We start from the raw sequence: 11,978 nt of genomic DNA on the forward strand, positions 1-11,978 counted from the left end.
AAATCTGTCGTTCAAAGAGCCATCGCTCGTATTCTGGGCTTCTCCATTAACTCCCTCCCTTCCAAATACCTTGGTGCCCCTCTCATTGATTCCGCCATCAAGCATTCCTCTTGGCACTTGTTATAGACAATTTTGTGCCTTACAACATCAGGCATGAATTGTCAATAATCCAAGGGATCCAAAGTCCCTAAACATGATGTTCCTACCCCTAGAGGAACAAGGTCAGCAAACCAACAGCTCTCAGATCAGTTCTCCACCTGAAAACACTCAAAAACAAGCAATCCTGAAATCAAAGCAGGTGCTCCACTAGGCTTCTGCGCTGAAACTCAACTCCTCCATGGTGTACCTGCGTTGCAAAGTAGGTAGAACAAAGGCCACCTGCGCTGAGCGAGATGGGACAAGTGGCACACTGAGTCATTGCTCTGGAATCTTCCAAAAATGACACTTGGATCAGGGATTTCGCCTTGTGATGAGTCAGAGGCTCTGTTTCTCCAAGTGGAAGCAAGGTCCTCCAAGTGGACTCAAGAACTGAAGATCAACTGAAGAGAGAGAGGACACAAGGTAGCTACACATCAGTTGCAAGCTGACTCATCCTTTCTCAATTCATCTATATATTGAGCTCTCTCCTATGAGCTCAGGAGGCTGGAATTTTGTGCAAAGTAATGATATGCTGTTGGTTTCACTATAGAACTATTGGGTGATTGCTTGAAGGAGGTGAAGAGGAGAAATTCTTTCTGCTGGGAGGTGTTGCTGGATTGGGGCCTTCAATGGTTGTAACCTTCTCAGAACTTTACTTCTTCCATTAATAAAAGCTATTGAGGTTCTTCTATATGCATTTGTTTCAATGATGTATTGTGATGATTGTATATTTGATTTATGCTAATCCTTGAATCAGTTATGAATGCATGCTTCTTGTAGTTTCCTTCTTTGTTATTTTGCAGGATCTCATTGTAGCTGGGTCAGCAAAAGAGCAAAGAGCTAGGAGCAAGCAGCAAAGAGAAGATATTGGAGCAAATATTAAGCGCAAGGCAACGGTTAGTGCATTTCTTCATTCTCTCTTGCTTTCATAAAGAAGTAAACCTTAAGTAGTTTTATTTACAGTTGTTGCTGAGGTACTATCACCCTTAGAGTGGGATAGGGTCATCCGAATCGGATACTTTTCCCTACAACAAACTGGCGACTCCGCTGGGGATCGTATCTGTTTGATTGTTTGTAGTATTTTGCTATTCATTTCCTGAACAAAAGAGTACCAAATCGAAAAGCTTTTGACTATATCAAAAGCGAAGTAGAGGGCAGCTACTCTAACTCATTTCTGAGCATGTTCATGATTTGAAGAGCTGATCTACAAGGATCCTTGTAAGCTCTTAGTGATAGCTTTTCATCTTCCTTGTCATCCCTTAGTGTGTACTTGACTGATAGCTTCTGATTTGAGCAAAAACTGTGAATTTTTGAGAAAATTGTGACCCGGAAACTGAGAAAATGCAACTTTCGTTTTCCAAAGCAGGTAGTACACAGGCTACCTGCTTTGCAACGCAGGTCCCGAAGGGGCTACCTGCGCTGAGAGCCAGACTGGCTGTGCAGCACATGCGTTGGCCCAATTTTGCCTTGTGCATTTGGGGTTTCCTCCCTTCTTCTTGCCTGTTTTCACTATAGATTTTGCAGCCAGTTACCAGTCTTGTACCTGTTCTGAAACCAACCTTACTTGCCATCATTCCACCTCTGTTATATAACGAAATTGTACTTGCTCTTTTGTATTTCTTACATCATTTACAATTTCCCATAACGAAAGTGAACTAGTCTTGCTTTGGCCTCTTAGATCTGAACCTGTGTTAGGCATTTTGCTGGTCTAAAGAGTTAGCTTGTTTGCTGTCCATAGCTGATTAGTCTTTTTACTTTCGTCATTATGGTTTGATTTCATGTATTTCCAGTGATTAAACAAGTAAATCTTAAGGTGTCTTTTGATTTTGGACAAGCTTGTTTGTTTTCGCTTTAAATCGAAATCAAAGTTAAATAACAACTTTCTTTTTGTAATACATCAACATTAAGAAAGGGAAAAGAAAATACATGCATTGTGCATTTTGCATTTGAAAAAGTTTGCATGATGATTTAGGAGAAAGTGCATTAGTTTTTGCTGTATGAACTGTGTGAAAAGATATGCCTTTCTTCTCCCTCAGTAGTTAAGATTTTCATCAGTCAAAAAGATTTGAAAAATCTTGCTTCTCATCTTAGGCTGCATTTAGGAATTTGTCATATACATCTCGTGGTGAACCTTGAAAGGCAAACTTTAAAAAGATCAACTTAAAATATACTGAATGAACCTAACAACGCTTTGTAACATAACGCTCACAGTAGAGGTCTAGGTAGAGACGTGTTCCGGCGTCGTTAAACGTAGTGACTATCGATCTCTACGAAGGTGGGTGATTCCTCCTGAGGGACGATAGCACTAATACGGACTTGTGCTCCCACGTATCGTCGCGTATATATTGGGAGACCCCTATAGGCATTTATCCTTTATCCTTAGGAAGCCGTGTCGGCCGCCCTACTGATCGCGATGCAGTGAACACAGCATTCACGAAGATCGACCACACGTACCGTAAAACGTATTCTATGGTTTCGCGAAAAGTTTGGCACACCCTCTGCCTAGATCTCCAGAGCAGTTTCTTTTGGCCTTTTTCAAACTCTATAACTGAAAAAGTCCAACCGAGCATTTGTCACTTCGGGCTCGTTAAAACATCGAAGGAGACTAGAGTCATCTTTAGCTTTTTCTTGACTCTTTAAAATTGAAAAAGCAAGTTGTGTCTAAGCGTCGTTAAAATTTATTTTAAACGGAATAATCATCACCTTTCCCTCGTTGATCTTTGAAGTTAGTCTACCACAAGTGGAAGTTCTTGTAGAATCGCTAGGAAAATCTTTTGGATAGACAAGCTATGTCTGAACAACCGTCGACATCCAGGACTGTGTCATCCGACGCAGCAGCGGCAGAGCCTCCTACTGCTACTCCAACGATGTTCGCTGGTATACCATCTGTCCCGGCAAGTTATCAACAACAAGCCGGAGTCCCATCAGGGACGACGACATGGTTAGTTCCTATTTCTTCATCCGGATTATCATCTGGTATTTCTTATGTTGAAACTCAACAAATGGATCCCATGTGTCTTCAAAGGCCAATCTACCCTTTAAGTACTGGATTGCCACCATATGGAGGACAGTATGCCTTTTCATTGTTCCCCCCTGGAGAACAACCATATGGGAGTTTACAACAAAATTCAGGTCAAACTGGAATTACATCCAGCGGTTGGGTACCAATACTGCCTCAGCAACCAAGAGTTGCATATTCAATGCAACCAGTCCACCCTGTGTCGGATGTTGCCACTATACCTGGTATGGTGATTGCGTCGCAAGTACAAGCGCTGCCTACTGTATGTCAACCCCAAGTTTCTCAGGTTGCCATACAACAGCCTCTTGTCTCGACATCTCAATCGCAACCTCAGGTCAGTGCCTCCTTATTCGGAGCGACTCAGGATCAAACAAGTACTGCGACTCCTCATCTTGGTCAATCATCTAGTATTGGGCATCAGCAAATGGTCCAACAACCAGAGCTGGTTCGAACTCAACAACCGCCATTCCAGCAATCATGTCAAGGACCTGAGCAACAAGTCTTTGTAAGTAATGGGCAACCATACTATAATGGTTATGCCCATCAACCTTGTCAAAGTTGCCAACATTATGCTGGTATGCAAAGACCCACTGTTCAGGCGATTCCATCTTATCCTGGATATGCTTCGCCTAACCTGAATCAACAGTTTCCCTTTGTAGCAACTCTAGAATTACCAGATCTAAACCGGCTGACGAATGATCCAATTGCTTATGCCCCTTGGTGGCCAGCGATTCCGCATAAACTTCCATCAGACATTCCTAAATTTAATGGAAATCCGGGTGAAGATCCGTCAAATCATGTGATGACATTCCATCTATGGTGTTCATCAAACACCCTGAATGATGATTCGATAAGACTTCGCCTCTTTCAGAGGACGTTAACGGGTCCAGCGGCAAAATGGTACATTGAATTGCCTAGAGCTTCGTTCGACAACTTCAGTACCTTAGCCACAACCTTTTTAACCCATTTTCAATTACCGATAAGGTATGAAACGGGAACAGAACTCCTTACCAATTTCAAACAGACGACTTCCACCCACATATCTGATCATATACATGAGTGGCGACGTCGTCGTAGGATGGTAAAAACGTACGTTCCTGATCAGCTATTAGCTGAATGGTTTATCAAGTCGTTACTTCCCGCTATAACGGAAGATGTGGCAAAGGGAGGAGTCGTAACGGAAGAGCAAGTTATCGCTCGTGCGCAATATCTAGACTTGGTCTATACTCAGTCTGGCACGCTCTACGACAAAATACCTGACGCCCCTAGACCGGAATTCTCAATTCCTCCTCCTCCTAAATCAAACAATGACACTCGCGCCGGTGATGGCGTGATTGGAAAGCACAAAATTTCTAGTCAAAATGCAAATGAAGAACTTCTTGCCTCGGAAGTAAATGCCATGTCGACCGACAAGGGCAAAAAACTGAAACAACCAGGGGGCAAGAAGAAAAAGACAGGGAGAAAAAGGAAACCCCTGGCAGGGTGTCATATATGCGATGAGGATCATTGGACGAAATATTGTCCACATATAGCTGAAGTTAAGAAACTCTTCAAGAGTTCAAAAACCCCAGCAGTATTGACTGATCCGTTTCCTAATCCAAGTCAAAATCTGGTTGCTAATCAAAATGCTTCCGGATCCCAAGTGCTTATGTTGTCTACCTCAAAGCAACAGAATAATGCTTTGACAAGGAGTAAAGATTACGGGAATCCAAAGCTGTCGAACAACAAGGTTAATGAACGACCTAGTAGTTCAACAACAACTTTGACCGAAGTTGTGCCACCCATCGTTCCTGAGCCAATGATAAAGTCGCCAAAGGGAGTAGTACACAAATCGACATTTAATCCTCGTGCCAAAGGAGCACAGAATTATAATATAGTAAAGGACCTGGCCCAATCGCCGTCCACTATGTCGACACTTGAGGTACCACCAGATTGCCCCTCCCAAGAGCAAGCTTTATTATCAGCAATAGGTGGGATTGGCCCAATGGATTCCAATCTTGTGGCTTTTGATCATAAAGGATATGACCCTCAGTTACCAGCTCAACTAGCTTTCCTTATTCAAGTGAAAGCCCTCAACAAAACTGTTCATCGAACAATTATTGATGAGGGGGCATCTACATGTCTTATGTCGATGAGTTGCTGGAAAGATTTAGGCTCACCACCCTTGTCGAAATCGTCAACGACGTTAAAAGCATTTGATGGACGATCATACACTCCATTCGGGATTTTAAGTAACTTGCAAGTTGAACAGGGGGGCAAAACAGTAGGAATTGATGTTGAAGTAATTGATGGAAACCTCGATTACAACATCCTACTAGGAAGGCCCTGGATCTATGCCATGGCCGCGATTGTGTCGACCTACTTCAGGAAGATTGCATTTCCCTCCCAAGAAGGAATTACAATCGTCGACCAACAAACTTTTCTCCCCAACAGTTCACAAGTTACGGGAAGCATTCCAATGATCCATGGAAGGAATCATTTGCTCCAAAATATCGGAGTAGGTCTCCTAAAAGACCCTGCCTTAATGGGTACTTTCGCCCTACCGCCTCCAAGTAATCTGACGGGAGTGGCCACGGTGGAAACCTACAAAATGAAATCTAATCCAATCTTCTGGTTGGATTCGGAAGATTCCTAAATATTTTGTCGGCATGGATCATCGCCCTAATACTGTAAATACAGTGGGCTTCGAGGATAGTTCCTATCTTGTGTCAACCTCATTAAAAAATGAAACAAATCCCCGAGGTAAACCTTCATTCCAACCAACAAGTTGAATGCAATGAAGCTTGGGGGGCATGCACCTCGATTTGCATTATTATGCTGGGGGCATGCAAGCTTATGATTCGAGCAGTTTTAGCACACAGTTCATGCTCGTTAAAAAATAAACGCAAGATCCGAGCAGTTTTAGCACATAGTTCATGCTCGTTAAAAAATAAACATAAGTTGTGAGCAATCTTCCCCTAGAGTTCAAGCTCACCCAGAAAAAATGAACCGGTAAATAACCTTGGTAAATGTAACCTTTGACAGCCATATTAAAGCCCTTGGTCGTGTTCTTGCAGTCTCACCTCCATCCGTTCATTTGGCCAATCGTTCATCTCCATATGTTTGTTTACCCATTTTGAGGAACAACTGCGAAGAGTGATTTCACTTAGCCATCCTTGTGACACTGCCGTGATTGGAATATTCCAACATGTACCTGGAATCTGCTGCTATCCCTGTTTATCACTCGTTCCTCAAAAGACGAGTCTTCTTTGAGCTCTTTTCTCCTGACTCATAAAATATGAAAAGTTTGCCGAGCTTTGGCCTTCCAGCTCGTTAAACGACCGGAAGAGCTATCCCTCCTCTAAATTTTAATCTTTTTGGACCTGAGGGATTATTGCACAAAAAGATCGAGCGCTTGTTTTGTTCGGCTCGTTAAAGCAATCGAAAATTCATCCCTTCTGTATTGTTTTATACTTTTTCGGACTTAAGGGATTAGATGACGAAAAAGGAATTCTGGAGTTGACTTTATGTACCTTTTCAGACTCTTTAAAAATGAAAAAGACCGAGTTATCCTTGTCGTTAGACTCGTTAAATTCATTAAATAGCGACAAACTTGTCTTTAGACGAAAACGAGTTTCCCTATCGCTAGGCTCGTTAAAACATAGCGATGGGCTTGCCCGAAGGGCAGGTTATAGAACAAGCATATGTTATCCTCCTCAAGCTTGATAAAAATAAAGAGGTACTGGTCAGCAATGACTGGGGAAAAATTGGGAGAAACTCACAGCTTTAATGGTAGCAAGTCGCTCTTGAACATGACACTTTGTCCTCCGTATCACATCGGGTTGGGTTGTTTCATTCACCGGTCTCATCACCATGGTCCTCGCCACACCATCCACATTTGGGGTAATGCTACCGATCCATCACATCAGTGTCGTTATATGTTCAAGAGATGTTGTTCTGCAAAGAGTCAACCGTGTCCCATCCACTGCCATACATTGTCCTTCATCCATTTCATGACCGCCACCCTGAATCATACATCACAGTTTGTTTTCACCTCATCACAATCACTAGCTCCGTTCCGTGTCACTGATGTGGGATTCATTAAGGCCCTCCTTTGACGGATCGCTCCTTGTCGACATCAGCTCATTATCCAAGGAGTTGATCTAGGAACAACCCCTTCAGTACTTTGAAGCTTGCATGCCTCAGTGGCAAGTTTCTCACTTCCGGCGACAGGTATACATCAATGACCTTCGACCAGAAGATTTTGCATGGTGGTCGACGCCAAGTCCTTTATTCCCACCATGTGAATTGTACTGCCGTACCTTGAGGGTCATCATCCTTATCGGTGATTCCTCTCGCGCTTGTTAACGGTTTACATCATTGACCGGTAATCAAGCGATGTCTTTCCATGTTCGACTTCAAGAAATTCTCACATGGATCGACTTGTACATTGAGTGAAGATCGGAAGAGATTGAAGACCCCGGATCTAGTTTCATCCATCCGGGCTGCGATATATATTCAGGATATAAAGACATTTGATATGTACATCATTGCAGCAGATGATCATCCTTCTCAAAGGATGATAATTTCAGCAGAGAATTATCAGTCTATCATCAGACGATCGTCTGTGCTATGTACCAAAATGAATTTATAAAGTTGAGCATGGGAATGCCCGCCTCAGCTAGATCATGAAAAAGAATGAAAAATGATGTATTGTATTGTATCTTATTACAGGACACTTCTCAGCAGATTGAATGAACTTCGGATCCTCCTAATAAAGCATTTCACCCAATAAACGACCTCATACTTTAGGGGGCATCTGTTATAGACAATTTTGTGCCTTACAGCATCAGGCATGAATTGTCAATAATCCAAGGGATCCAAAGTCCCTAAACATGATGTTCCTACCCCTAGAGGAACAAGGTCAGCAAACCAACAGCTCTCAGATCAGTTCTCCACCTGAAAACACTCAAAAACAAGCAATCCTGAAATCAAAGCAGGTGCTCCACTAGGCTTCTGCGCTGAAACTCAACTCCTCCATGGTGTACCTGCGTTGCAAAGCAGGTAGAACAAAGGCCACCTGCGCTGAGCGAGATGGGACAAGTGGCACACTGAGTCATTGCTCTGGAATCTTCCAAAAATGACACTTGGATCAGGGATTTCGCCTTGTGATGAGTCAGAGGCTCTGTTTCTCCAAGTGGAAGCAAGGTCCTCCAAGTGGACTCAAGAACTGAAGATCAACTGAAGAGAGAGAGGACACAAGGCAGCTACACATCAGTTGCAAGCTGACTCATCCTTTCTCAATTCATCTATATATTGAGCTCTCTCCTATGAGCTCAGGAGGCTGGAATTTTGTGCAAAGTAATGATATGCTGTTGGTTTCACTATAGAACTATTGGGTGATTGCTTGAAGGAGGTGAAGAGGAGAAATTCTTTCTGCTGGGAGGTGTTGCTGGATTGGGGCCTTCAATGGTTGTAACCTTCTCAGAACTTTACTTCTTCCATTAATAAAAGCTATTGAGGTTCTTCTATATGCATTTGTTTCAATGATGTATTGTGATGATTGTATATTTGATTTATGCTAATCCTTGAATCAGTTATGAATGCATGCTTCTTGTAGTTTCCTTCTTTGTTATTTTGCAGGATCTCATTGTAGCTGGGTCAGCAAAAGAGCAAAGAGCTAGGAGCAAGCAGCAAAGAGAAGAGATTGGAGCAAATATTAAGCGCAAGGCAACGGTTAGTGCATTTCTTCATTCTCTCTTGCTTTCATAAAGAAGTAAACCTTAAGTAGTTTTATTTACAGTTGTTGCTGAGGTACTATCACCCTTAGAGTGGGATAGGGTCATCCGAATCGGATACTTTTCCCTACAACAGCACTTGCTTCTGGAGAAAATTGACCACCGGCTCAATTCATGGACCCATAGATCTCTGAATATTGCTAGCAGACTGGTACTAATCAAGGTTGTTCTATAGGCAATGCCGCTTTACCTTTTCTCAATCCTTGCAGCTCCTAAATGGGTAATAAAAAGAATAAGAAATATACAGCGCAACTTTCTCTGGGGAGCGATGGGTACAAACCAAAAATGGGCTTTGGTTAAATGGATCTCCGTATGCAAGCCTAAAGAGCAAGGAGGCATTGGTCTGAGAGACCCCAGCCACAGTAATGCTATAATGTGCGCAAAGATCTGGTGGCAATGGCTAACCATCCCCACCAAACCATGGGCGGCCATCTGGACAGCAAAATACGCCAACAACAGGCCACAGGAGGAGCTCATTAGACTAATGCCCAATGCAAAAGGCTCTCTCATTTGGAACGCAGCCAAACAACACTTTCAAATGATTCAACAACATAGTTTTTGGGAAGTTCGAAATGGCAGGACTGCACGTTTTTGGATGGATGCCTAGAACCAATTGCCAAAACTCAACAGTCTCCTCAGTCAACACCCAAGCCACTCAGAGGATGAGCGACATCAAGAGGAAGTATGGCACCATTGGACTCAGGAAAATGATCAAGGATACAGGAAATGGAAGCAGAGCAAATGGATAATCAATAGAGTTGATCAAAGGACAATTAAGGAACTGGAAGAGGAACTCCAAAGGCGCCAAGTGAGATACTCTGAGGATAAAGACATCTTACGCTGGGGCTACCGGCCAAAAGGAACTTTCACCACTGCAGAAGCCCACAAGATCATTAGTGCAACCACATCGCCGCTAGATCCTATATGGGGGAGAATTTGGTCAGCTGGTAACTGGCCCAAAGTATCACTTTTCCTATGGTTGGTAGGGCATAGAAGAATATTGACATGGGACAAACTCAGGCGCAGAAATTACCATGGGCCATCAATATGTGTTAATTGCAGAGCGCAGGAGGAAACTCTTCAGCACCTTCTGGACTCCTGTCCCCTGGCAAACCAAATGTGGGAAAAAGCTAGTTTCCGTTGCCAAAGAAAATGCAGAGTATCGGAAGACATCATCGATTCAATACGCCAATGGCATCGGAGTCCATACAAAAGTGAAGTACTCAATCACCTGTGGAGATTAATACCAGGGCTCCTCACTTGGTGCATTTGGAAGGAGAGGAACAAGCGTATATTCAAAGATCAAACAACCCCCATAGAGATCATCTGGAGCAACTTTTGCTTGAACCTTAAGGAAACATTAGCGCTTCGCACTTGGATGCCAGATGATTTTCCTACTTTGGCTAATGAGAAGGCCATTTGGGCAAATTGGAACTTACTACTCCAACAAGAAAACCCTCCCCAAGCCCACACAGAAAGCAGCAAAGGAAAAAAGGATACCTGGAATCCACCACCAAAGCAAACTATCAAGCTCAACTTTGATGGTGCATCAAAAGGTAATCCTGGAAATGCTGGATATGGAGGAATATTCAGAAATCATGTAGGTTCGCCCCTCCTCATCTACCATGGCAACATAGGATGGGACACCAATAACTCAGCTGAATTGGAGGGACTATGGCAAGGACTCCTCCTCTCCAGAATCCACAACTTTCAACCCCTGGAAGTTGAAGGCGACTCCCTCGTCCTCATCAACATGGCCAAGCAAATTCTTAATGGGACTCATGCGATGAAAATTGTCAAGAGCTGGAGACTCGAAGTTAGATTAGAGGCCTTAGAACAATGGCTTCACAATAATAGAGTTATCATTTTCACTCATGTAAAACGAGAAGGAAATCAGGTAGCGGACCTCTTAGCCAACCTGGGAGTGAATTCCAAGCACACTCTCACCACAGGGACGCTAGACATAATCCAACACCATGATCATGAACAGGAATGAAAACTTCAGATCCAAAAGGAAGCTTCTCCCCTGGATGCGGGTGCTGGAGACGAGAATTAAAGTGATAAGACAGTGGTTGGATGGGGCGGATCACCACTTGCCTGACCTGCACAGGATACGTGGAGGGGAAACACTTTAAAGCCCGTGGCACACCTGCATGACCATCACTCAGGGTACGTTATTTTGCTGGTTCGGCTGGAACGTCAAGTTCATGGCGAGGGAAATAAGTTTCACACGCATCTGCATGCAGCGAAGGGATCAAACCATTAAGGGAGCAATAATGGGAGACGACTCCCAAGACAAAGCCTGCAATCTTAAAACCGGAGGCAGGACGAGGGGGATGGTAAATTCGTTAGCGCTGCCGCTCTGCTGGCACTCCTCTGCATGTGATAAGAATCTCAGAGAGAAGGCAGGGAATTGGACTTGGGTGTTGATTATCTTGGTCCTCTCTGCGAGGCTGGTCGCTCCCCTCCCCGAATATCGCTCAGGTATTGCTAGTCGGCCCTCCCGCTCTTTTCTCTTGGCATCTGATATCTGTGTTTGTTTTTGGTTTAAGCAAAGGCGCAGGGACTTGGCAAACCCAAAGAACGTGTTCATTCTAGGCAGAGGAGGCTCAATTGGGAGGCATCGCCACATCCAAGCTATCGCCCCACAGGAAAATCTCTGGATTTGGGCCACTATCATCCGCAGGATGCCTCGTTTGAGACCAAGAGCAGGCAATCGCAGAGGGCAGGCGAGAAGAGCCCCAACGGACTCATCCTCCAGCGATTTGAACCATCCTCCAAGAAGAGGGCTTTCTTCTCGCAGCAGAAGAGGAAGGTCTCGAGCCTCTGACTCTCGACCTGGTCCGATTCCTGCCACAGGCTCCGCCATTTTCACCTTTGACAGTGCTCTCAATAGGCCTAGGATCACAGCCTATTTTACTGTGGTGTTTCAGGAGGAAGGTTTAGCAGTTGATTTAAGGACACAAGAGGAAAATTCGAGGGTTATGCAGGACCCCTCTTCATCTTTTCAGATAGCTACGGAGACCACACCCCAGCAGGAAATT

This window comes from Pinus tabuliformis, chromosome 5_1, assembly GCF_031772625.1.
Source record: "Pinus tabuliformis cultivar Carrire ecotype Pingquan chromosome 5_1, CPIR1, whole genome shotgun sequence".
NCBI lineage: Eukaryota > Viridiplantae > Streptophyta > Pinopsida > Pinales > Pinaceae > Pinus > Pinus tabuliformis.